The sequence below is a fragment of the Sus scrofa genome, chromosome 2 (genome assembly GCF_054392235.1).
Source record: "Sus scrofa isolate SSC_HxYL_T2T_F1_AM1 chromosome 2, Sscrofa_HxYL_maternal_Yorkshire_Landrace_v2.0, whole genome shotgun sequence".
Taxonomy (NCBI): domain Eukaryota; kingdom Metazoa; phylum Chordata; class Mammalia; order Artiodactyla; family Suidae; genus Sus; species Sus scrofa.
The window spans coordinates 16,130,754-16,156,932 of NC_139384.1; the positions used below are offsets into that span (position 1 = coordinate 16,130,754).

Sequence of the window (26,179 nt, forward strand, 5' to 3'; positions counted from 1 at the left end):
GCTGGGAAAACTGGACAATGACATGATGTAAAGGAATGAAAATAGAACATTTTCTAATACCATACACAAAAATAGCCTCAACATGGATTAAAGACCTAAATGTAAGGCCAGATACTCTAAAACTCCTAGAGAAAAATATAGGCAGAGCAGCTCTTTGACATAAATCACAGCAACATCTTTTTTGACCCACCTCCTAGAATAAAGACACACACACACACACACACACACACACACACACACAAGAGTGGGACTTATTAAATTCAAAAGTTTCTGCACAGCAAAGGAAACAATTTAAAAAATGAAAAGACAACCCACAGAATTGGAGAAAATTTTTGCAAGTGACTCAACTGACTAAATATAATCTCCAAAGTATACAAAAACTCATACAACTCAAGAACAAAAAAACAAACAAATAATCAGAAAATGGGCAGAAGACCTAAATCCACATTTCTCCAAAGAAGACATACAGATGGCCAGCAGGCACATGAAAAATGCTCCACATCACTAATTATTAGAGAAAGGCAATCAAAACAACAGTGGGGTACCATCTCAAACCAGTTAGAGTGGCCATCATTAACAAGTCAACAAACAACAAGTGCTGGAGTGGATGTGGAGTTAACGGAACCCTGCTTTGCTGTTGGTGGGAATGTAAATTGGTACAACCACTATGGAAAATGGTATGGAAATCCCTCAGAAAACTAAATCTAGAGCTACCATATGACCCAGAAATCCCATTCCTGGGCATCTATCCAAACACAATTTTCATTGAATAAGATACATGCACCCGTATGTTCACAGCGGCACTATTCACAATAGCCAAGACATGGAAACAGCTTCAATGCTCATCAAGAGAAAATGGATTAAGAAGGTGTGGTACATCTCTACAATGGAATACTACTCAGCCATAAACTAGGACAAAATAAATGCCATTGGTAGCAACATGGATGGAACTAAGACTCTCATACGAAGTGAAGTAAGTCAGAAACAGAAAGACAGACAATATAGAATATCACTTACACGTGGAGTCTAAAACATGGCACAAATGATCTACCTACAAAGCAGAAACAGATCATGGACATGGAGGACACACTTGTGGTTGCTGTTGGGGGTAGCGGGAGTGGTATGGATTGGGAATCTGGGGATAGTAGACGAAAACTTGCATTTGTAGGGGATGGGCAATGGGATCCTGCTGTAGAGCACAGGGAACTATATCCAATCACTTGTGATGGATCAGGCTGGAAGATAATGTGACATATATATATATATATATATATATATATATATGTGTGTGTGTGTGTGTGTGTGTGTGTGTGTGTGTGTGTGTGTGTGTGACTTTTCTATACAGCAGAAATTGGCAAAACATTGTAAATCAAGTATAACAAAAAATTTAAATATATATATCAAGATAGCATTTTTATTTCCTTTGGCCATATACCCAGAAATGGGATTGTTGAATCATATGATAGTTTGATTTTTAATTTTTCAGGAATATACAGTCTGCTTTCTACACTTGTTATACTAATTTACATTCCCACCAGCATAAGAGTTCCCTTTCCTCCACATCCCCACAAACACCTGTCTTTGTCTTTTTGATCATGGCCATTCTATTGATTCTTTTTCTAGGTACAATTAGTTTCCTAATGAGTCTAATATCCTGTGCAAATACTCTTAATTATGTTTATTGAGTTATCTCAGAAATTGAATCTTTCAAATTCAAATTTTTTAAAAGTTATTTTATTTTTGAATTTGAGAACATAATATCTAAATTTCCCCTCTAACTTAAGCATACTTATCTCTGCCCCTTAAAGATTCTTTTGAACTCTGATGAATAGTCTTTTTTTTTTTCTTCATCTCTACCTGGCATATGGAAGTTCCCGAGTCAGGGATTGAACTGCGCTTCGGCTGACTCTGGTGGATCCTTAACCCACTGCACCACAGCAGGAGCTTCTCTGACCAGTATTTTTTAACAGCCTCCATAGATCAATCTAAGGCTTCAATGTATTTGTTTCAAGTTACATTATTTCTTCATTTCTAAAATATATTCGGCTCCACATAAGCAGAGGGGATATCTGCCTACAAGATGTTAATTGCTAATTTAAGAGTGGTGGTATGTCTATATTTGGTCTGATCTGTGATAGAGTTTTGTATATGTGTGAATATAATTTTTTTAGTCACTTTTGTTTGCAACAGAAACTCACAATTCCACATTAACATTCTTGCCTGTGAGCATCTTATAGACACCAGAAAAAGTTTCAGCCTGGTGCTCTACGTTGTTCTGCTGTGCTTTATCCAAGTGAAGATTTGTGAGCCAGCTGCCATCCAATTTTACACAGATACAGGTGTAGTAGATAGAAAACCAAAATTATACAAGTGATTACACAGGTGTAGTACACAGAAAACCAAAATTATACAAGTCTGATTCTGAGATATGGTTGCTGTATCTCTGGATAAATCCTTTAGATTCCTGGGGCTTCTGTTATCCCCTGTGCAAAATAAGAAAGCTTTCATTTGACTCTCATCTATAATATTAAACACTATTTCTACTGTGCAATCAAATCAATTCTTTCAGCTTAGAATAGTCATCAAATGCAGAAAAGGAGTCAGAGACAAAGGAAACAAAAGCAGTAAAAGATACTCCTGGAGATACATCAAGACCTGTTTGATCTGCAAGGAATGAAAGGGAAATTTCATCTTCAAACTGTGTTTGAGGATTCCCCAGGATTGCTTTGCCTTGCTATTTTAAACATTCTTCTGTTAATGTAAATAAATAAATAAGTGTGGGGGGGGGACGGAAAGAAAGAAACAACTCTGCTCTTAATCTCACCACTCTTTCATATTTATTAAGGGATTCTTCACCATCTGGTGGAAGTTTAAACACTCTGGGGAGGTCACTGCAATGTACGTGTGAAAAGGGCTTTGGGACATAGTTTTGCTTAAAGGAGCTCAGAAGTGACTCTTCACACCAAGCTATAGATGTTAACGATTCCTTTAGTTCTGGGCTGGGGTAGAATTGCACAGTGTCTTAGGGAAGCATCAGGAATTGTGTCCACCTGAGACACAGTCCAAAGATCCATCAAGTTCAAGTTCAGGGCTTACAGTCCCTACTGAACTCTGGGCTCTCCTCTACCCTTCACAGCAACGTTGGGCCGGGCTTTTCCAGCTTATGGGAAACTACAGGGCTGTGTTTCCTCAGATCTGTGTGTTAGGTATGGGATCAGTCTCATTATATTACTGGCTTCTCTTATATAGGAAAACTATTGATAGCAAGAATAATGATAATAATAATAATAACTCTATTTCACACTCAAACACATTCCCCTGTTTTACATGCTCATTCCCCTTTTGTTTTTCCTCCTGAACTGAAAAAAAAAAAAAAAACAAAAAAAACAAAACTATTCCCCACTGAGAGAGCCCTCCCATTTAAGAAGGCTCAAATTGTAGCAGTTTTGACAACTGTGAATTATGTTTCTTGGTTCTCATCTGGAAGAAACTGGGCATTTAAACACAAGCCTAGCAACTGTGCCTCCATTGTCCATTTTCTAATGTCCATGAGAATGTCGTCTTTCTCTGTGAATCAGGACCCATCTCAGAGAATACCTTCCTCCCATTTCTGAGCATGTCAACCTGATAACACCTCACTTTCCTTTGAAATTATGCCATTTCCTTAGCCATAATTGGGAATATACTCTCTCGTAGTCTTGTATGGTTGCACTTCATTATCTTATCATCATCTGTAAAACTATACTTTCCCCTCATTTCTGAGGACAGTATCTTGCAATTATATTACAAGTATCCAAAATATTGATATTTGATTAAATTCTCTTTTTTCACAAACCTTTAATATTAATTTAAGAAGAAAAAATATCCCACCAGTATTGCCCAGGGCTCGAGTTTTGCTTTATTTTTCTCCCCTTCCTGTGATAATTTGGGTACGCTTTTCCAAAATAAAGTTAAGAGTGATGCTTTAAGAATTCTTTGTAAATTATTAATTTCAGTGAATCTCTGACCCACACACCTCAAAGTTTGGTCGAAGTCATGTCTTTGATGCTCCCAGTCTGCTTCTCACCAGCTGAAACCTGCCACTTCACAGTGCTATTGGCAACAGATGCTGTTTCCTCGACTTCTTGTTGGGTCACTTTAAAGAGAATGATATAAAAGCTTAATGACTCTGGGGAAAGCCGTCCCCCCAAAGTCTCCCTCCATAATCAGAACCACTTCAGAGAACTGACAGATTTAATTTCCAGGTGCCTTTTCAATTTGTTTAAAAAAAAGTAAAAAAAAAAAATCAACTTACTAAATTTGAAAACCAATTAATAGTTGCACCTGGAATCATAACACTAATCCAAAGCTCTTCAGTAAACACCTTCAGTAAACAGAGGTATGTGATTGTTTTTGATTGTCTTGTGCACTTGAATAATGTGCATACATAATTACATATATTTCACACAATTTGCTTGATGTGTAATATAGCATATATATTACAAAGATCTCTTTTTGGAGGTATTTATTGAATTTTAATTGTCCTGCTTTTTTAGAAGTTCCATTTGACTGGAACAGAGTGGATTCCATAGTACTATTGGGGTTCACTGTGTTTCATAGAGTCTCTGCTGATTTCTGGAAAAACTGGCGGGAAAAAGTTCACTTCTAGCCCATACCTGGAATGAAACATAGTGCAGGCTTTCTTTTTTTTTTTTTTTTTTTTTTCACTTTTTGATTGTACCCCATTAAGGTCGACTCTTGACCACTAATATTCTTTCTTATCCCTTTCACATTCCTACCCTTTCCTGTCCCCTCATTAATGCTTTATTTTCCGTCTCCTCCCTGCCTTCCCCTCCCCTCCTTCTTCCTTTGTAATACAATGTCCAAAAAGAAACTGGTTCATACTTTGAGAGGGAATTTATGAGCTGTCCACTGCAGATGCTTTCCTGATTTCATTGGGCCTTCTAATAGAGACTACGCTTTCCTTTTCCAAACCATCTAAACAGCTAGGCAAGAGAAAGGTAGATTCGGCTCCCCTTCGCCCCTGCTTAAAAGCTTCTATGGTGCTATTATGACCAACTCTTTGAGTCAGGTTCGGATCAAAAGCAAAGGGAAGCTTTGTTCTTCTTCTTCTTATTATTATTAATAGTTCTTTTTAAGGCTGCACCCCTGCCACATATGGAAGTTCCCAGGTTGGGGGTGGAATTGGAGCTGCAGCTGCCAGTCTATGCCACAGCTGCAACAACTCAGGACCCCAGCCTCATCTGTGACCCACACCACAGCTCGAGGCAACACGGGATCTGTAAACCACTGAGCGAGGCCAAGAATGGAACAGGCCTCCTCAAGGATACTAGTTGGGTTGGTTCCTGCTGAGTCACAACTGGAACTCTGGAAGCCATTTTCTTTGATCAAAGAACAGAAACGCACCAGCTGGTTCTCTAGAGCACATGCTCTCCTAAACAGACAGGCGGTGGGCGGGGTTCTCATGGAGGGGGAGGGAAGTGGGCCAGGTTTTCTTCATTGGGGAGGGGAGGAGGCCGAGTTCTCATCAGCGTGGGTGCGGGGGTGCAGTGTTCTCATGAGGCCAGCACAGCTGAGCAGCTCACGCTCCAGGCCTCAGTGCTGCACCACAATTGCAGGGCCCCTTCGCTCTCTTGAATTGCGGTGTCATACCCAAGGCTTCAGCACAAGGTTGCTGGGCTGAGGTGTGGCAAGGCCATTTCACAGGAGGAACTCTGGTCCAAAGCGCCAGGTGCCAGGGCTCCATGCACAGTACTCTGCTCTTGGGCAAGGAAAACAGGAGTGAGCACAAAGGCAACAAAAAAGGTGAGCCTGCATTTTATTAGCAGATTCTGTTTTCATTTCTCAATAGTTGTTAATGGGCTTTGCTGGTGATGCATCCTCTCTGCCTTCTGTCCTACTCCTCATCCTTAAGGGGCGCTGAGGGGCAAAGGTCCATTTTCTGTAACATCTTCCTGCTGATTTCCAGGAGTGTCATTGCCACACCTAAGGAGCAGAACTTTGCCTCCACTGCCTTTAGATGTGTGTGTTTGTTACCAGGCTTCAGCCCTAAGCGTTGGTCTCTATTTTTCTAGCCTTTTGAAGAGAAAGGATGTCAGATACTTGGAAACATGAAGCTATCTCAGTCTTTGGCCTGTTGGCAAGTGTGCCTTGATGTGGAAACCCACTACTGGGGCCTGAATCTCCCTGGTTCCACTTGTGTTATTTTTTGGAAGAGACGCTTCAGGTCAGAGAGAGGTTTCCACAAGCAGTCTAGGGGATCCATTGGAACCACACCCCAGAGTGTTTTTCTGGAGGTTGGGACTGGGATTCCCTTCTTCACTGGGATCTGATGTCCCCATGGAGTGATCCTGGGCAACTTGAGGCAGAATGGGAGGTTAGGCTCACCGAGTGGGGTTGTTCCACTTAGGGGTGAGCTGCTGGTTGCCCATGGTTTTAGGTGTATCCCAGCTCCTGGCCATAAGGAGTGTAGGGCCAAGTGGGTGGTTGCAGGCAACATCTAATTAAAATACTCTGTGAGGGCTTTCCTGGTTTCTTCTACCTGGAAGGCATACTTGGGTTGAGTCCCCATGGGTGGTTAGTCCAGATTCCTGTGCCAACTGGTTGACTTGGAGGGCAACAGCCAGAGGTGGACTTGGAGAAGGGCTCCAAGCCTAGTGCTTGATGTTCTACTATAATAGAGTTAATACAGCTTGCACTGAGATTTCCATTGGGAATACTCCCTAAGTGGTATTATAGCAGTCCATGGCCATATGCAAGCATCCATGTGTTTGATGCATGGGTCAGACCAGCTAATTAAATGGCACAATTATGGGGAACTGGAATCCTTCAAATCTTTTATAGTTGCTTTTATCTTTGAAATTCATTTTAAAATATTTTAATTTTCTAATTTGTGATGTAGGGGCCCTTCTTATAGAACAATTTACATGAGTTTTTTTCAGATGCTGCATATACATATATTCCAATGATATATTTGAAGAATAGGGAAATAATCATAAGATAGATTCACTGACTTGCTACACCTACTCAGAGACAGTCTTGCACCAAAACTGAATTTATGATGTGGCCTTCAGAAGCCTTCCCTCTGGCTGGAAGATTATGATATTATTTCAGGTGACAGATTAGATATTGCCATCAATCATTCTCAAGAAGTTTTGAGTATTCATTCCCCTTTCCTCAACACATGGTCCCAAACTGATCCCTTGTCAACCTCTCCTCTCTCCCAGGAAGCCCATGCATCTTCCTGTAATTTGCTATAACCCATAATCCTGTCCAAGCTCCATGGAAATGGCAACCAGTGGAGGCTGCCAAAATATTGAGCCTCAGGTTCCCTTTCCAAATCCAGAATATCTTTACCAGAGTTAAGTTCTTCCCACCAAATAAATCGAACCGTTTCAAGGTCCGTTCCTCCAAAGTGTTTTCCCAGCTCTCACAAGTTCATCTTAATGAAGTCCTGCAGACACATTGGGGGTGTAGGCTACTTCCTTTCATATTCAGAGCTTTACCTGTGTTATGCTGAACTTTGAGTCTATGTATTGGTCTGGATCTAATGAAGGTTGTGGTATCTGATGTTGAGCAGGGAACATGTGTCCTTTGAGAATCCTGTTTCAGGTGAAGTCATTGCTCATTCTCCAGTCAAGGGAACACTTATTTTGGAGCAAGGGTAAAGGAAGGACTCTGCCAGCCCAAAGGTTCAGAGAATTTAAAGGTTCAAGGTCTCAGCTTTTCTCACCTTGAGACACCTCAGACACATGGAACTATAGTAGCACCTAGGACTTTTGTCCCTGATGGGTAGCCCTGTGCTCTGTGCTTGGCTGCTGGATCAGATGCCATGTTGTAGTTCACATGGAACTATTTTGTAGATTGGAGGCAGGTGACCTTTCTCAAGCTACATGCTGTTTGTTTCCCGCTAACCCAACTACTGCGTCTTTGTGTATGACTCAGAAATTAAATTGTAGAATACAATGTTGATCATTTGAAATTTTAATCATTATAAGTAGGGATTTAAAGTCACTGTAATATACTAATTACTAATAAAACATTGAAGTGTTTTCCATTTAGGGGGAAGAAGTGTTTTATTAATTTTCATTTATTTATTTAGTTAGTTATGTATTTTTTTCTGCTGTACGGCATGGGGAGCAAGTTATACATACATGTACACAACTTTTTCCTCCCATTGTTGTGTTGCAATGTAAGCATCTAGACATTAGGTCCTTACCTAATATCTTTGTAAATCCATTCCAGGACCAACAGTTTGCATCTGTTAACCTCACCCTCCCAATCCCTCCCACTCCCTCTTTCTCCCCCTGGGGCAGACACAAGTCTATTTTAAAGTCCATGAGTTTCTTTTCTGTGGAAACCTTCATTTGTGCTGTATATTAAATTACAGTTAAAAGTGATATCATAGGTTATTGGACTTTCTCTGACTTATTTCAGTATGAAAATGAGTGAAATAGTTTCATCTCTGTTGCTGCAAATGGCATTATGTGGTTCATTTTTATGGATGAGTAGTATTCTATCGTGTACATATAACACATCTTCCTACTCCAGTCATCTTTCAATGGACATTTGGGTTGTTTCCGTGTCTTGGCTATTGTGAATAGTGCTGCAATGAACATGTGGGTGCATGTATCTTTTTTAAGGAGAGTTTTGTCTGGATATATGCCCAAGAGTGGGACTAGTGGGTCATATACGGTAGTTCCACATAAAGTTTTCTAAGGTACATACGTACTGCTCCCCATAGTGGCTATACCAGGTTACATTCCCACCAACAGGGCAGGAGGGTTTGCTTTTCTCCACAAGCCTTCCAGCCCTTGTTATTAGTGGACCTATGAATGATGGCCCTTCTGACTGGTGTGAGGTGGTATCTCATGGTCGTTTTGCTTTGCATTTCTCTTATACTCAGGGGTGTTGAGCATTGTTTCATGTGCTTGCTGGCTGTCTGTATATCTTCCTTGGAGAACAGTCTATTCAGGGCCTTTGCCGATTTTTCCATTGGGAGGTTGGCTTTTTTGCTGTTGCGTTGTATAAGCTGCTTGTGTAACCTAGAGATGAATCCCTTGTCCGTTGCATCGTTTGCAACTCTTTTCTCCCATTCTGTAAGGTGTCATTGTGTTGTCGTTTTGGTTTCCTTTGCTGTGCAAAAGCTGGTTGGTTTGACTAGGTCCCACTGGTTTCTTTTGGCTCTTCTTTCTGTTGCCTTGGGAGACTGACCTGAGAACATGTTCATGAGGTTGATGTCAGAGAGTGTTTTCCCTAGTTCTCCTCCAGGAGTTTGATGGTGTCTTGTCTTCTATTTAAGTCTTTCCACCATTTTGAGTTTATTTTGGTGCATGGTCGGAGGGTGTGTTCTACTTTCACTGCTTTGCATACAGCTGCCCAGGTTTCGAAGCAATGCTTGCTGAATAGACTTTCTTTTTCCCATTTTATGCTCTTGCCTCCTTTGTCAAAGATGAATTAACCAGAGGTGTCAGGGTGTGTGTGGGTTCTCTATTCTGTTCCATTGGTCTGTCTGTCTGTTTTGATACCAGTACCACACTGTCGTGACGACAGTGGCTTTGTGATATTTCTTGAAGTCTGGGAGAGGTATGCCTCCTGCTTGGTTTTTGTTCTTCAGAATTGCTTTGGCCATTCTGGGCCTTTTGTGGTTCCCTATAAATTGTTGGATTGTTTGTTCTAGTGCTGTGAAAAATGTCATGGGTATTTTGTTAGGGATTGCATAGAATGTGTAGGTTGCTTTGGGTAGTATGGCCATTTTTACAATATTGATTTTTCCACCCCATGAACATGGACTATCTTTCCATTTCTGTAGATCCTCTTTAATTTCCTGGATTAATGTTTTATAGTTCTCCGCATATAAGTCCTTTACCTCCTGGGCCAGGTGTATTCCAAGTTATTGATTTTGGGGGGTGCAATTTCAAAAGGTATTGTATTTTCGTATTCCTTTTCTAACATGTCATTGTTAGGATGGAGAAATGAGGCTGGTTGCTGAATGTGAATCTTATATCCTGCTACTTTGCTGAATTTGTAAATCAGTTCACGTAGTTTTTAGGCTGAGTCAGCTTTTCATTTTCTGGCCACGCCTGTGGCATGCAAAAATCCCCAGGCCAGGTATATAATCTGAGGCACTCTTGGAAAGGAGTTCCCTGGCGGCTTAGTGGATTAAGGTTATAGTGTTGTCACTGCTGTGGTTTGGGTCTCTGCTGGGGTGCAGTTTTGACCCCTGGCCTGGGAACTTCTGCACACCCCATGCAGCCAAGAAAAAAATAAACAGATAAACTTGTAATGATATCTGCCCTATGGTCTTTTGTTTTGTAGAAATGATTACTAGTTTTAGTGTTTATCTAGTTTAACAGCTTTATTGAGATAGAATTTATATACTGTATTATTCACTCATTTGAAGTGTATAATGATTTTTAGTATAGAATCTATGCAAGCATCAACATGACCTAATTTTACAACCTACATTTCACTCCCCCAAGAACCCCATATCCATTAGTAGTCACTCCTCATTCCCCTCTACTCCTGTTACCAGCAGCCCTAGTCAAACGTTAATCTACAAGGATTTTCTTTTCTGGACATTTTTACCAAAAAAACAATCATGCAATATGTTGTCTGCTGTAACATTCTTCTTTCACATCACATAATATTCCTAAAGTTTCATTTATGATGTGGTAAGAATCAGTATTTCTGTTTTATTCCAAATAGTTTTCTAGGTCGTGGATGTATCATTTACCCAGTCGTCAGTTGATTGACCTGTGGATTGTTTCCCCATTGTGGCTATTGTGAATGATGTTGTGGTGAACATTGGTGTGCATGTATCCTTGTGAATAAATATTTTCATTTCTCTTGGGTAGAGACCTTGCTGGGTCATTGTTATTATGTATCCTTTTGAGGAACTTCCCAACCATTTTCCAAAGTGGCTGCATCATTTACATTCTCACTAGCAATATAGAACAACTCCACTTGTTCTACATACACACCAGTACTTATCACTCTGTATTTTTTGATTCTAGGCATCTAGTGGGTATGAAGCTTTATCTCATTATGGCTTAGGGTTGCATTTCCTAAAGATGGAAGTTGTTGACCTCTCTTATCTGGTTGCCCATGTGTTGGTTTGTTTGTTTGCCTGAGGCCACAGCATGTGAAAGTTGCCAGGCCAGCATTTGAACTCATGCCACAGTAGCAACCCAAGCTGCTGAAGTTACAATGCTAGATCCTTCACCAACTGTGTCAGAAGAGAACTCCACTTTGGGCCATTTGTATATATTCACTGGACATATGTTTATTCATATGTTTTGGCATTTTTTGACTGAGTTATTGTCCTTTTGTTAATAAGGAGTTCCTTATATAATTTGGGAACAAGTTGCTTAACAAATGATTTGCAATTATTTTCTCCCAAACTGTGGGCTGGCTTTTCACTTATTTGATAGTAACATTTTTAGTACCAAAGAGTTTCACTTTGGTGAAGTCCATTGTAGCTGTTAAAAATTACTATTGGGTACGAAGTTTCAAATCACATTTGTGTATATCTTTATTTGTGGAATGATAGTCTTAATAACAGCTGTTCTTCTGCTTGTTTTCTATAGAAATTATCACTAGATTTGATGAATTTTTTTTTTTTGGGAGACTTAGTAAGTGTTTTCAATACAATTCTCTTTCTGAGCTAGATTTTATGAAAATGATACAGATTTTAAACATATGGTTTGATGACTTTTGATAAATGTATATATTCATGTAACTATCAACAAATGTTTGCTCTAGAATACTTTCATTAACCCCCAACGTTCTGCCAAGTCCCTTTTTCAATCTGTTCCCCTGATGCAACTGTTCTGAATTGTATCACTCTTTTAGTTTTTCCCTATTCATGAACTCCATATAAATTGAATCCCAGCATTGACTCATTTGTGCATGTTTTCTGTTTCTGAGCTTCATGATGGGGTGTCCCTAATTAGTCCATTGCTTTTCTTGGTTGAAGTTTTTTTCTATTATGTCTATTCTGACAACTTCTGTCTTTTAAATGTAGCATGTTTGCATATATTGTGATTGTGAAAATGTGGGGGTTTAAGTTCATCCTGTTGCAGTTTACTTTTTCTTTGTCTCCTTTATTTACCTATGTTCTCTCTTTCCTCTCTTCTTTTGAGCTGAGCAGGTGTTTTTTGTTTAGCATCCAATTCGGTCTTCTCTCTTGATATCTTTATTGTCATAGCTTTTATTTTTTTAGAGGAGTTTTAGATTCACAGTAAAGTTGAGCATCAGACACAGAGATATCTCATGTATGCCCTGTCCCATTCATGCACTGCCTTTCTCATTCGTAACAACGCACAGATGGATACATTTGTTCAGTCAATGCAGTTACACTGACACATCACTCGCAGCCAAAGCCCAGAGCTGACATTAGAGTTGACTCTTGGTGTTGGGCCTCACATGGATATGGACAAATGTATAATAGACACGTATCCAGCATCCACCATTATAGGCCCATATGGAAGAGTCTCACTGCTCCACCTGTTCATCCATCCCTCTGCTGTGACCCTTCACGACCACTGAACTTTTTACTCCCTCCATAGTTTTGTCATTTTCAGATTGTCATACCATTACCATCACACAGTTTTTTAATCCTTTCAGATTGGTTTCTTTTACTTAGTAACATGCATGCAAGTTCTCTTCATGTCTTTTATGTCTTCATAGTTTTTCTTTAGTGACACTGATTCATATGTGTCTGGATATACCAGTTTTACTGAAGGACATCTCAATTGCTTCTGAGATTTCTCAGCTAAGAAGAAAACTGACCTAATCAAACTGACAAGCTTTGGCACAACAAAGGAAACCACAAGAAAACCAAAAAGGCAACTTACAGAATGGGAGAAAATAGTTTCAAGTGATGCAATGGACAAAGGCTTAATCGCTAAACTATACAAACAATGTATACAACTCAAGAGCACAAAAGCCAACCACCCAACTGCAAAAATGGGCAAAAGGCCTGAATAGACATTTCTCCAAAGAAGATATACAAATGGCCAACAAGCACATGAAAAAAATGCTCAACATCCCTGATTATTAGAAAAATGCAAATCAAAACTACTCTGAGGTACCACCTCACACCAGTCAGAATGGCCATCATTAGCAAGTGCAGAAATAACCAATGCTGGAGGGGATGTGGAGAAGAGGGAACCCTACTACATGGTTGGGGGAATATAAATTGGTACAACCACTAAGGAAAACAGTATGGAGGTACCTCAGAAAACTAAATATAGAACTACCATATGACCCAGCAATCCCATGCTTTGAGATATCTCCAGACAAAACGTTCCTTTAAAAAGACACATGCACCTGTTTGTTCATTGAGCCACTATTCACAATAGCCAAGACATGGAAACAACCTAAATGTCCATTGATAGATGAATGAATTAGGAAGATGTGGTATATATACACAATGGAATACTACTCAACCATAACAAAGAACACAATACTGCCATTTGCAGCAACATAGATGGAACTAGAGACTCTCATACTAAGTGAAGTAAGTCAGAAAGAGAAAGACAAATACCCCATGATATCACATATCTGGAATCTAATATATGGCACAAATGAACCTTACCACAGAAAAGAAACTCATGGCCTTAGAGAACAGACTTGTGGTTGCTAAGGAGGAGGGGATTGGGATGGACTGGGAAGCTGGGCTTAATAGATGTGAACTGTTGCCTTTGGAGTGGAGAAGCAATGGGGTCCTGCTGTATAGCCGTGGGAACTATATCTAGTCACTTGTGATGGAGCATGATGGAGGATGATGTGAGAAAAAGAATGGATATATGTAGGCATGACTGGATCTCTTTGCTGTACAGTAGAAAGTTGAAAGAACACTCTAAACCAGCTATAAGAGAAAAAATAAAAGTCCTTTTTAAAAAAGGAAGAAAACTGCTATAAAAGTGCATTCAGATTTCTGTGTGGCCATAAGTCTTCAATGCCTTTGGGAAAATGCAAAGGAGTGTGATTCCTGGATGGAATTCACTGTCCACACCCATGATATAACATACCCATATAAGTTTCAAAGCATAAGATCCTCCCCTGAATATTTCATTATTTACTTTAACCTATTAATAGGTTAACATTCACTAACTTCAACTGCTTACACTCTCTGCTTCCCAACCATGTAAATATATCACCCTTAATTTGGGCCCTCAATTGTATAATTGCAATAACTGAATCTTCAAACACTAAAACTTGTGAAATTCAAAAGAAGCCTGTGCCACCTCCACATTCAGAAGGAATCAAATTGGTAACATCAATTTTACCCAAAGAATACCACTATAAGTATAAATCCTATAGTGAAAGCCTTTCTAAAGTCAAAAAACTACTTCAGAAGTAGAATTTTGTCTTTATATTTTGCCACTGTTAGAAGGACCTAAGGAAACATATGGTAAGAATTCAAATTATACCACACAAAGGTTGAAAATCTGTCATTTCCAACAGTAAGATTCTCTCTGATTTGAACATGGTACTTTGTGCTGAGTCAGGAAGAACATTCAAGTTGAAGGTCCGTGTTCTGACAGATGTGACCACAGTGTCTAATAAAACCATTGGAAAGATGTCAGTCAGGCTTTTGGAGAGAACCTCTTAGGCTGTGGATGTAAGCATTTAAAAGTGTAAATATAAACAGAGAAGACAAGAAGTCAACATGAAGGATGACAGTGAAAACATTAGCTCAAAACCACTGTTAGGCAGGCGGGGAGTGGGGGCAGGGATACAGCCGTGAAAAACAACTAAAAAGCAATGAATCTTACATTCCTGTTTATCCCTGATATAAAATTGAAAACTGAACAGTACCTAAAAACGAACACTAATCAGCATATGTGTTCACAGTGCTTCTTTTTCTGAAGGAAACTGACACTAATACCTATGATAGGATTACATTAACACAATAAAAGATAATACTCTCCAGGGAAAACTGGATCAATCTAAGTGGTGATGAAAACCGTTGAAACTTGTATTCATTTTTTGTCACCTGAGATAAACTGCTTGCTCCATAGCATCCTCATGGCATTTTTCACTTCTGCATTCCTCAGCGTATAAATCAGAGGGTTGAGCAGAGGGGTTCCAACTGTATAAAACACAGCTATCACCTTATCCATGGGGAAGGTGGTTGCAGGGCGTGTGTATATAAATATGCAAGGACCAAAGAACAAGATGACCACAGTGATGTGGGAGATGCAGGTGGAGAGGGCTTTTTTCCTCCCCTCTGCACTGTGGTTTCTCAGAGAATACAAGATGATGACATAGGAGACCATCAGCATGACAAAACTCACTGTACAGATGGCTCCACTGTTGGACACCAAGAGTAGGTTGGTCACATAGGTGTCTGCACAGGCAAGTTTCAGCAAAGGCTGCAAGTCACAGAAATAGTGATCAATCACATTGGGACCACAGAAAGGTAAGCTCAGGGCCAGAAAATCTGGGCTGAAGAATGCACACAGGATCCTACCCAGGCCACAGCCATCAGTACACCACAGACTCGATGGCTCATGACGGTCGTGTAGTGCAGGGGCTTACAGATGGCCACATAGCGGTCAACAGCCATGAGGATAAGGATGAAGATCTCCAGGCAGCCAAAGAAATGGGATGAAAAGACTTGCACTATGCATTCGTTAAAAGAGATAGTGGCATTCTTCAAAAGGGCATCTGCAATCATTCTAGGAGCTATGGAAGTAGAGAAGCAGGTATCAGATAAGGATAAGTGGAAAAGGAAGAAGTACATTGGACTCCCAAGTGTCCGGCTGGTCTTGACGGTAGCAATAATGAGCAGGTTACCTATCAATGTCCCCAGGTAGAAAATCAAGAAAGTGACAAACACTATTTTTTTCCTAACAGGATCCTGTGCCAACCCAAGTAGAATGAACTCAGTCACATTATTGTTCAGCTGCATGATTTCATGAATGAGGAGAAGGGATGTGTGTGAAATGGATTATCTGCAATAAAATAAAGAATTACATTATGGCATGATCTATGCTACTATGAAACATTTTAAGTCAATATAAATATTGCTTATGAGGCATATTCTAGCTGTGGTTTCCCAATAATTTGTTTGTGTCTTCTAACTAATAATGCTTTGTTCCTCAATTTGTACTGACCACTACATAGGGTCATGTTGAGCCTCATATAAGCTTGTGGATGGTAAACTCTCTTGTAAAACTCTTTAACTATAATCCCTGGTTAGATTTGACATGGTTAATATTATGAATATGTAGTTAATTCATATGGATCCATTTCATTATTTGCTTTGTTATCTTTTGGCCATATTCAATACACACTGAATCCCGTGTTTTGCTTTGTGCATCATTCATCATTTAGAATATATTTGGCTGCCTTAAAGTAGTACCCCAGCCTTGGCACCTAAAAGATACCTTGTTTCATTCATTTATCCTTTTCATATTTGTTATGTATATATTTTTTAAACAGTATGTCATTTATAAATATAAATGTGCTTCATCTCTTCCATACAAACTCTCTCAGATCTCCAGCTTGAAAAGAGGAAAGACATATTACCTTCAAATAATCTGTTGCAAACGTCAAGCATCTTTATATGTAGTCCTTGACACATATAATGAACAGAAGGAATATTCTTTGTTATTTGATGATATCTCAAAAATAACTATTGCTATTTTTTCATTCTCCAATTTGAAAAGCATGTTTTAGAACACTCAGATTTCCTGAAGTTACACTTCTAAATGAAAGGGAGGTCATGTTTTAGAAAATCAAGCTTTTACTTAAGCATGTTACCAATGGGGTGGTTTTCTTTTGGGTGAAGATGTCACCTGGCATTTGGTATAGGGTCTGATCATAGTGGTATTCCCAGTGCAATTCATCTCATTCTGGAATCTGAAAACCCCATATTCCTAGAACAGAGCAAAGAACAGAAGAAGGAGGGAAATTCATTTTCCAAAAGAGTCAGAATAGATAGTCAGTAACTGATGTCTTTGTTCCATTTATATTGTCCTGGCAAACAATTATTCAGCTTGAAATGTCCCTTCTTTCAGTGAAGAGTTTGTTTTATTTCACATTTAGAAAGAACTGTTACTGTGGGGTCATTTCCAAGACCAGATTTTTTTTCATTAGTTCTTTCTTGTGAAGATGATGCTGGCAGTGGCACTCCATGAAAGTAAAAATATAGACTGGAATGTAACATATTTAAATATAATCTGGAAGATGTGCTTATTCCAATCTGCTTCTCCTCTATCCTATCCAACCTTCAGTATGTTGTCTCTAAGTTGTGAGCAGCCACGGCACAGATTATGATAAGCTAACTAGGCACGAGATTTCCTTTAAACATTTTTCCCTTCCAGAGGGAATTTTCTTCTCTTCAACAGAGATGAAATGCCTCTCATTTCTCCAAAAATACAAAACAAAACAAAAACCCCTCTTGGGAAAAGGTCTAATCAAGTTATTCACTTTGGGTTTGGGTTTCCAACTATTTAAAAAAATATCTCTGGATTTATACATAATCTTAAGGAAACAGAGTCTTGGTGTTGGTATCTTAATCATGTCAATAAGCTCTTTCCTCCATTATTAATTTAAAAGTGACATATCATAAAGTATTGAAGCTTAAACTATGTAGGCACTAAAGGCAAGATGATGGGATAGTCTCTGTCACTTCAATATTGCTTGATGTTGGCCACTCTTTTGAATATACAGTTTTCTGTTTGTATGTTACCAAATCTATTTCCCTATTCTTTGCTAGGACAAGAATATTTCTTTTATTTTACATTTGTATTTCCACATTTAAGATAAACTAAGATTCATAAATACATATGATACATGAAAAATAATTATGTGTCCCCATCAAATATTTGGTATCACAAAGACATGGATATTGCCACTCATATCTGGAGAAGAAGGAGTGAAATTAGTTTTCCAAAAAGCCCATTTCTCTACATTCAAGTTCCAAGCACTCCAGACTACATTAGCCACATATTTAATAATTTATATGAAAAACCTTTTCTGTGTCCTCAAGTACATGTCAGTGGTTCTCTTTGTATCCTACAAAAGGGAATTTTAGCCTATTTTGTAATCTACAATATGTTAAAATCTAGAAAAGTCTGTAGTTCTCCAGTGAACTATGTTAATGTCTTTGTATAATCAGGGTCTGTCCTTGATGCAGTGCGAGCATGTAAAAATCAGTAGAAGGATCAGATGAGATCTCTATCATGTAAGTAGTGTACTAGCTAAAGATTAAAAACACATAGGTGTAGAGTATCCACACTCATCTTGCCCTCTCTTTTCTTCATGGAATGCCTTTCCATTTCTAGCTGTTGAACCTTCTAGGAACTTCAGGACCAACATGCTAAGAAATATCCTCTAGAAGGCCTTTAGTGATTACCTGTGAGAGAGGAAATGTATCCTTCTGCTCTCTAAAGACCTTATGTATGACATTTCTTATAGTATTACATCATGTTGCTTATAACAAGAATGAGTGTGTTTATTTTAGCTGCCTTCCTGGAATAAGAATATCAGAAAACTTTATGTTCTTCAGATATTATTTTCTGCACTTCCAACCCAATGCCTGTTATGAACTTGTAGATATCTTTTGTCTATCATGTATGGTAGATAAACAAATATGCTCCAATTTTATATAAGCAAAAAATAAAGAAGAAAACAAATACAGTGATGAAAATAATCTGTCACTTACAGTTAGAAGACTCTCTGAATCATCATCACATCTGCCTACCCTTTTTGTTACCAGCTTTATTACAGAACACTGGGGAGAAAAAAAAACACAAAATGATTCATTCCTGAATTCCATTGGGAATACTCTAAGATTTAATGATGTAAGTTATTAATGTCCCAGAGTTTATTCCCCAAAGTTTCTGTTCAGTCAGATTCATCCTAGGTATAATAAACTCAACTTTTAGTTTGTCCACTTATCCTATAAAACTAGCAGGTTAATCCACATCATACTCAGGAATCTGATACAAACAAGGATTCCTAGTTATCATTTCCCTTGGTCTGAAAGAAAAAAAAGAAGGTATCCAGGAGAATGAAGATCAAGAGAGTGGTGGAGGACAGGAAAAAGAAGAAATTATGTCACTGGTAGAAGAGAAAGTGGACCAATAAAATCTACCATATTCTCACCCAGTGCCCTAAATTACACAATCCTGCATCAGGACATAAACTTTGCTAGGTCTTATGTTTTTGTTTTTTTTTTTTTACAATCACAATCCAGGGGAAACACTGGTGCCTGAAACCAGAGGTTCTATTCTATGGGCTCCAGACATTCATTAACAAGGAATGACAGACATATAGAAAATACTCCAATGATGAATATATATTTGGACCTATTTGGGCAAACTGGATATGTCTCATATTTGCCAATTTCATTTCCATTTATTTGTTAATTCATGTTATAAAAAACATATATTATGGAGTTCCCATCATGGTTCAGTGACTAATGAATCTGATTACGAACCATGAGGTGGTGGGTTCAATCCCTGGCCTCACTCAGTGGGTTAAGGATCCGGTATTGCTGTGAGCTATGGTGTAGGTCACAGACATGTCTCAGATCCTGCATTGCTGTGGCTCTGGGCCAGGCCAGCAGCTACAGCTCCAATTAGACTCCTACATGGGAACCTCTGTATGCTGTGGATGCAGCCCTAGAAAAAAAGACCAAAAATACAAAGACATATATTAAAGGAATCAATTTCAAAATAATCATGTTCACCACATATTTACTGAATAGCTTTCATACACTAAGCTCTGTGTCATTTCCATAACTCATGGCTTTTATTTTTGGAATTTTTCATTATAGTTGATATGCAATGTTCAGTCAGTTTCTCCTGTACAGCAAAGTGACCCTGCCATGCATATATATATACATTCTTTTTCTCATATTATCCTCCATCATGTCCCATCACAAGTGATTGGATATAGTTCGCTGTGCAATACAGCAGGACCTTATTGCTTATCCACTCCAAATGTGATAGTTTGCCTCTACTAACCCCAACTCCCTGTCCATCCCACTCCCTCCCCCTCACCCTTGGCCACCAAAAGTCTACTCTCTATGTCCATGAGTTTGTTTCTCTCATGTAGATAGGTTCATTTGTGCCATATTTTAAGTGCTACACCTAAGTGCTATCATATGGTACATGTGTGTTTCTGACTTGACTCAGTATGAGAATCTCTAATTCCATCCATATTGCTTCAAATGGCATTATTTGTTATTTTTCGTGGATGAGTAAAATTCCATTGTGAATATGTACTACATCTCCATAATGCATTCATCTAGTGTTGGACATTTAGGTTTTTTCCACGTCTTGGCTATTCTGAATAGTGCTACCATGACAATTCGGGTACATGTGTCTTTTTGAAGGAAAGTTGTATCTGTATGTATACCCAGGAGTGGGATTGCTAGATCATATTATAGTTCTATATGTAGTTTTCTGAGGTACCTCCATACTGTTTTCCATAGTGATTGTACCCTTTACATTCCCAACAACAGTGAAGGAGAGTTCCCTTTGCTCCACATCCTCTCTAGAATTTGATATTTGTAGACTTATTAATGATGGCCATTCTGACAGGTCTACCTCGTAGTAGTTTTGATATGCATTTCTCTACTAATCAGGGATGTTGCACATTTTTTCATGTGCCTGTTGGCCATCCATATATCTTCTTTGGAGAAATGTCTGTTTAGGTCTTCTGCCCAGTTTTCAACTGGGTTGTTTGTATTTTTGTTGTTGAGTTGTTTGCATCTTTTGGAAATCAAGCCCTTGGTGGTGGTATCATTTGCAGCTATTTTCTCCCATTCCATAGGTTGTCTTTTTTTATGGATTCTTTCGCTGTTCAAAAGCTTTTAAGTTTGATTACGTCTCATTAGCTTATTTCTGTTTTATTTCGATTGCCTTGGGAGATTGACCTAAGAAAACCTTTGTATGATTGATGTCAGAGAATGTTTTGCTATGTCTCTTCTAGGAGTTGTATGGTGTCTTGTCTTAGGTTTAAGTCTTTAAGCCATTTTGAGTTTATTTTTGTGAGGGTGTGTTCTAGTTTCATTGATTTACATACAGCTATTCCATTCTGTCACCACCACTTACTGAAGGGACTGTCTTTTTCCCATTATGTATTCTTGCCTTCTTTGTTGAAGATTAATTGACCATGTGTGTCGGGGTTTATTTCTGGGTTCTCAATTCTGTTCCTTTGGTCTATATGTCTGTTTTGGTACCAGTACCACACTGTCTTTATTATTTCAGCTTTGTAATATTGTCTGAAGTTGGGGAGAGTTATACCTCTTGCTTATTTTTAGTTTGATGTTCTTGTTGTTGATGTTGTTTTCCCCTCAGGATTTCTTTGGCAATTTTGGATCTTTTATGGTTCCATATAAATTTGGGGGTTGTTTGGTCTAGTTCTGTGAATAATGTCATGGATGTGATAGGGCTTGCACTGAATCTGTAGATTTTTGGATAGTATGGCCATTTTAACAATATTAATTCTTCCAATCCAGAAGCATGGGATATCTTTCCATTTCTTTAAATCCTCTTTAATTGCCTTGAATAATGTTTTATAGTTCTCAGCATTTAAGTCTTTCACCTCCTTGGTCAGGTTTATTCTTAGGTATTTACTTCTTTGGGATAAAATTATAAAAGGTGTTACATTTTTATATTCCTTTTCTAATATTTCACTGTTACTAAACAGAAATGCAACAGATTTCTGAATGTTAATATGGTCTTCTGCTACTTTGCTGAATTCATTGATCAGTTTGAGAAGTTTTTGTGTGGAGTTCTTAGGGTTTTCTAAAGACAGTGGAATGTCATCTGCATACAGTGACAATTTTACCTCTTCTTTTCCAATTTGGATACCTTTTATTTCTTTGGTTTTTGTGCTGTGGCTAGGACTTGCAATACTGCCTTGAATAAAAGTGGTGAGAGTGGGCCTCCTTGTCTTCTTCCAGATTTTAGTGGGAAGGATTTCAGCTTTTCTCCATTGAGTAGTGTAGTGACTATGGGTTTGTCATAAATGGCTTTGATATGTTAAGGTATGTTCCCTGTATACCCACTTTGGTAAGAGTTTTTATCATGAATGGATGTTTTATTTTGTCAAATGTGGGGGGGGTGCATATTTTGAGATAATCATGTGGTTTTTGACTTTTCTAAAAAAAATCTAAATGCTTCACATGATCATTTCTTTAGGTATCCAGGTCTCAATAACTTACATTCTATTAGAAATTCATATTCTTTTCGAAGACTTATAACTGAGTCACTGGTTGTTCCAAGATTGATCTCGGCATTGTTGTTGTTGTTGTTGGCTTTATAAATAGAAAGGACGGGAGTTCCTGTCATGGCACAGCTGAAATGAATCCAACTAGGAACCATGAGGTTGCAGGTTCCATCCTTGGCCTCACTCAGTGGGTTAAGGACCCAGCATTGCCGTGAGCTGTGGCTTGGATCTAGCATTGCTTTGGCTCTGGCATAGGCCAGCAGCTGTAGCTCCCATTAGACCCCTCACCTGGGAAGCTCCATATGCTACAGGTGCAGCCCTAAGAAGAAAAAAAAAATCCTGGACTAGAGTAGTACTTGTGTTACAGTCAAGGAAACTGATAACGCCATTGACACATCATAATCAGCCACAGTCCATAGGTTATGTTCAGAGTTCAGTCCTTGTATAGTACACCCCATAGGTTTGGGTCTGTGTGTAATGACAGGTAACCACCATTATAATATCATACACAATAATTTCAGTTTCTTAAAGTCCTCTGTGTTCTGCCTACTCATCCCTCTTATTAAACTTAATAAAGGGAAGCCCCACTAAACTGGGGTTAGAAAACCAGCAGGAGGAGGGAATTCTCAGGCACATACCATCAACACAGATCCCAACAGAAAGAGAAGGGCCTCCTATCTCTGGTGGGATGTGATACTTCATTGCCACCAGCAGGAGGAAGAATGTATCCTTGCCTGGCAACACCTCAGTCAACAAGAGACTTAAATTCAGGTGACAAAAGCCACTATAGTCAAGCTCCCAGTTTCCTCCAATGGACTAGTGTATAACAGCCCCTCCTAACTGCCTCTTTGCTATAAAAGAATTTCCACTCTGCTTTACCACATTTATATGTGGTTCATGAGAGTTACGTGTTTCTAATTGTGATTCTTCTGTGTTCCTGAATAAGCCTGCTTTATTGGTCAATAACTGGCTCTTTTATTGTTTTTGGTTAACACCTCCCTCTCTCCAACTCCACCAACCACAGAGCTCTTTATTGTTTCCTTTTGTTGTTGTTGTTCTTTTCAGAATCTTATATAGTTGGAATCTTACAGTATGTCACCTTTTCAGATTATCCTCTTTCATCTCAGTAGTATGCGTTTAAAATTCCTTTGTGTCTTTTCATGGCTAGAGAGTGCTTTTTAAGTTTTGTTAGTGCTCAATAATTATTAGTTCATTGTGGATATAGCACTGTTTCTTTACGTTTTCACCTGCTGAAGAACATCTGGATTGACTCTAAGTCTTGGTAGTTATGAGTTAACATTTCTATAAATATCTGTGTGCAGGTTTTGGGGTAGACTTAAGTTTCCAACTCATTTGTGTAAATACTATGTTGTGAGATTGTTGGGTTTATATCAATTTAGTTTTGTAAAACACAAAAGTGTCTTTCTGTGTGGTTATTCAACTTTGTATTCCCATGGACAATGCAGAAGTGTTGCTGCCGCTCTACATGCTTGACAGTTTGTGTTGTCCTGTTTTGAATTTGGCTTTTTATAGGTGCATGGTCTGCACCTTTTTATAGGTTCATAGGTGCATCTTGTTGTTTTAATTGCAATTCTTTTTTTTTTCTTTTTAGGGCCACACTTGTGGCATATGGATGTTCTCAGACTAGGGGTCCAATCGGAGCTGCAGTTGCCAGGCACAGCCACAGCAACTTAGGATCAGAGCTGCATCTGCGACCTACACCACAGCTTACAGCAATGCCAGATCCCTGATCCATGGAGTGAGATCAGGGATCCAACCTGCAACCTCATGGTTCCTAGTCAGTTTCATTTCTGCTGCACCAGGGTGGGAACTCCTACTTGCAATTCTTTAATAGCATTTGATGTTGATTATCTTTTTCTATCTTATTTGTCATCTCTATATGTTCCTTTTTATATTTTAAGAATTTTATTAGTTTTTGAAAGAAGACAATTCTTTTACATATTTATTTATTTTATAAAGTTTTTATTGTGATAAAAAACACTTGAAAAACACCCTCTTAACAATCTTTAAATTACACAACAGAATAATGTTAACGATAAGCACATGTCTTACACCCACTCTGGAACTTACTCATCTTCTATAATTAAAAATTTTGCTGAAGTTCCCGTCGTGGCGCAGTGGTTAACAAATCTGACTAGGAACCATGAGGTTGCGGGTTCAGTCCCTGCCCTTGCTCAGTGGGTTAACGATCTGGCGTTGCCGTGAGCTGTGCTGTAGGTTGCAGATGTGGCTCAGATCCCGCATTGCTGTGGCTCTGGCATAGGCTGGTGGCTACAGCTCCAATTTGACCCCTAGCCTGGGAATCTCCATATGCCATGGAAGCGGCCCAAGAAATAGCAAAAAAAGACAAAAAAAAAAAATTTCCCTAGCCCCAGCAAGTTCTGTCTGTTTCTATGAGTTTGACTGTTGTATATTCTTCTTCTAAGTAGAATCATACAGTATTTGTCCCTATATAACTGTCTTATTCCACTGGGCATAATATTAACCAGGTTCATCCAAGTTGTTGCATATAGCAGTATTTCCTTTTTAAAAGACTGTGTGATATTCCATTGTATCTATATACCATCTTTTCTTAATCATTTCATCTTTCAATAAACAGGATGCTTTCATATCTTGGGTGTTGGAAACAATGCTACAATAAAGATGAGCATGTAGTTACCTCTTTGCATTCCTGATACCAACACATTGGATATGTAGATCCAGAAGTGAAAATTTATATCATATTGTAATTCTATTTTCAATTATTTGAGGAACAATTCTTAGGGATTGCATAATTTTGTACCACCACAAGCAGTATACAGTGTTCCAATTTTTCCTTATATGTGCCAACCCTTGCTGTGTTTGTTGTTTTGATGCATACATCTGACTCAATGGAAGATGATATGTCATTGTGGTTTTAATTACATTTCCCTGATAATTAATGATGTTGACCACATATATCAGTTGGTTATCTTCTTTGGAGAACTGTCTACTTGAGTCCTCTATGCTTTATTAATCAGGTTGTTAATTCTTTTCTACTGACTTGTAGGAATTTTTTGCCTCTTTTCTATCTTAATCTGATGTTGTTTATGTGATTTACCAATAGTTTCTCCCATTGTAAGTTGGGTTTTCACCCTGTATAAGATTTCCTTTGCTGTGTTTAGTGATGTTGCCTCCCTTATCTAACTTTGATTATTTTGCTTGTGCTTTTGTCTCTTCCCCAGGAATCATTGACAAGCTTAGTGTCATGCAGTATTTCATCTCTGTTTTCATCAAGGAATTTTACAGTTACAGTTCCTTCATTAAAATCTTTAACTCGTTTTAAACTGATTGGGTATATGGTGTAATGTAAGGGTACACTTTTGTATGGATTGGTTATCCAGTTTCTCAACATATGTGTTCAAGAGACTGCTTTCTCCACTGTATATTCTTAGTTTGCATCAAAGAGCTGTTGAGAGTATATACTTGGGTTTTTGGGGTCCCTATTCTGTGTCTTTGGTTGATACATTTGTTTGTTATGGTGGTGTCATCCTGTTTAATTACTGTAGCTTTTTTTTTTTTTTGTCTTTTGTCTTTTTGTCTTTTGTTGTTGTTGTTGTTGTTGCTATTTCTTGGGCCACTCCCGCAGCATATGGAGGTTCCCAGGCTAGGGGTTGAATCGGAGCTGTAGCCACCAGCCTACGCCAGAGCCACAGCAACGCAGGATCCAAGCCGCGTCTGCAACCTACACCACAGCTCACGGCAACGCCGGATCCTTAACCCACTGAGCAAGGGCAGGGACCAAACCCGCAACCTCATGGTTCCTAGTCGGATTCGTTAACCACTGCGCCATGACGGGAACTCCCTACTGTAGCTTTTTAATATGTTTTGACATCAGGAAGTGTGATGCTTCCAGCTTTATTTTTATTTCTTACTACTAATTTGGTTAGTTGGGGAAATTTGTGTTTCCACATGAACTTTAGGATTGTTTTTATTTCTG

General features: G+C 38.7%; 1 protein-coding gene and 1 pseudogene across 1 annotated transcript in view; one reads left to right on the plus strand and one right to left on the minus strand.

The window, feature by feature from the left end:
* Positions 1 to 26,179, plus strand: part of LOC110259269 (olfactory receptor 4C46-like) — a 949,087-nt gene that overhangs the window by 70,144 nt on the left and 852,764 nt on the right. The window lies entirely within an intron of this gene.
* LOC146405225 (olfactory receptor 4C16-like) lies at positions 14,991 to 15,922 on the minus strand (annotated as a pseudogene).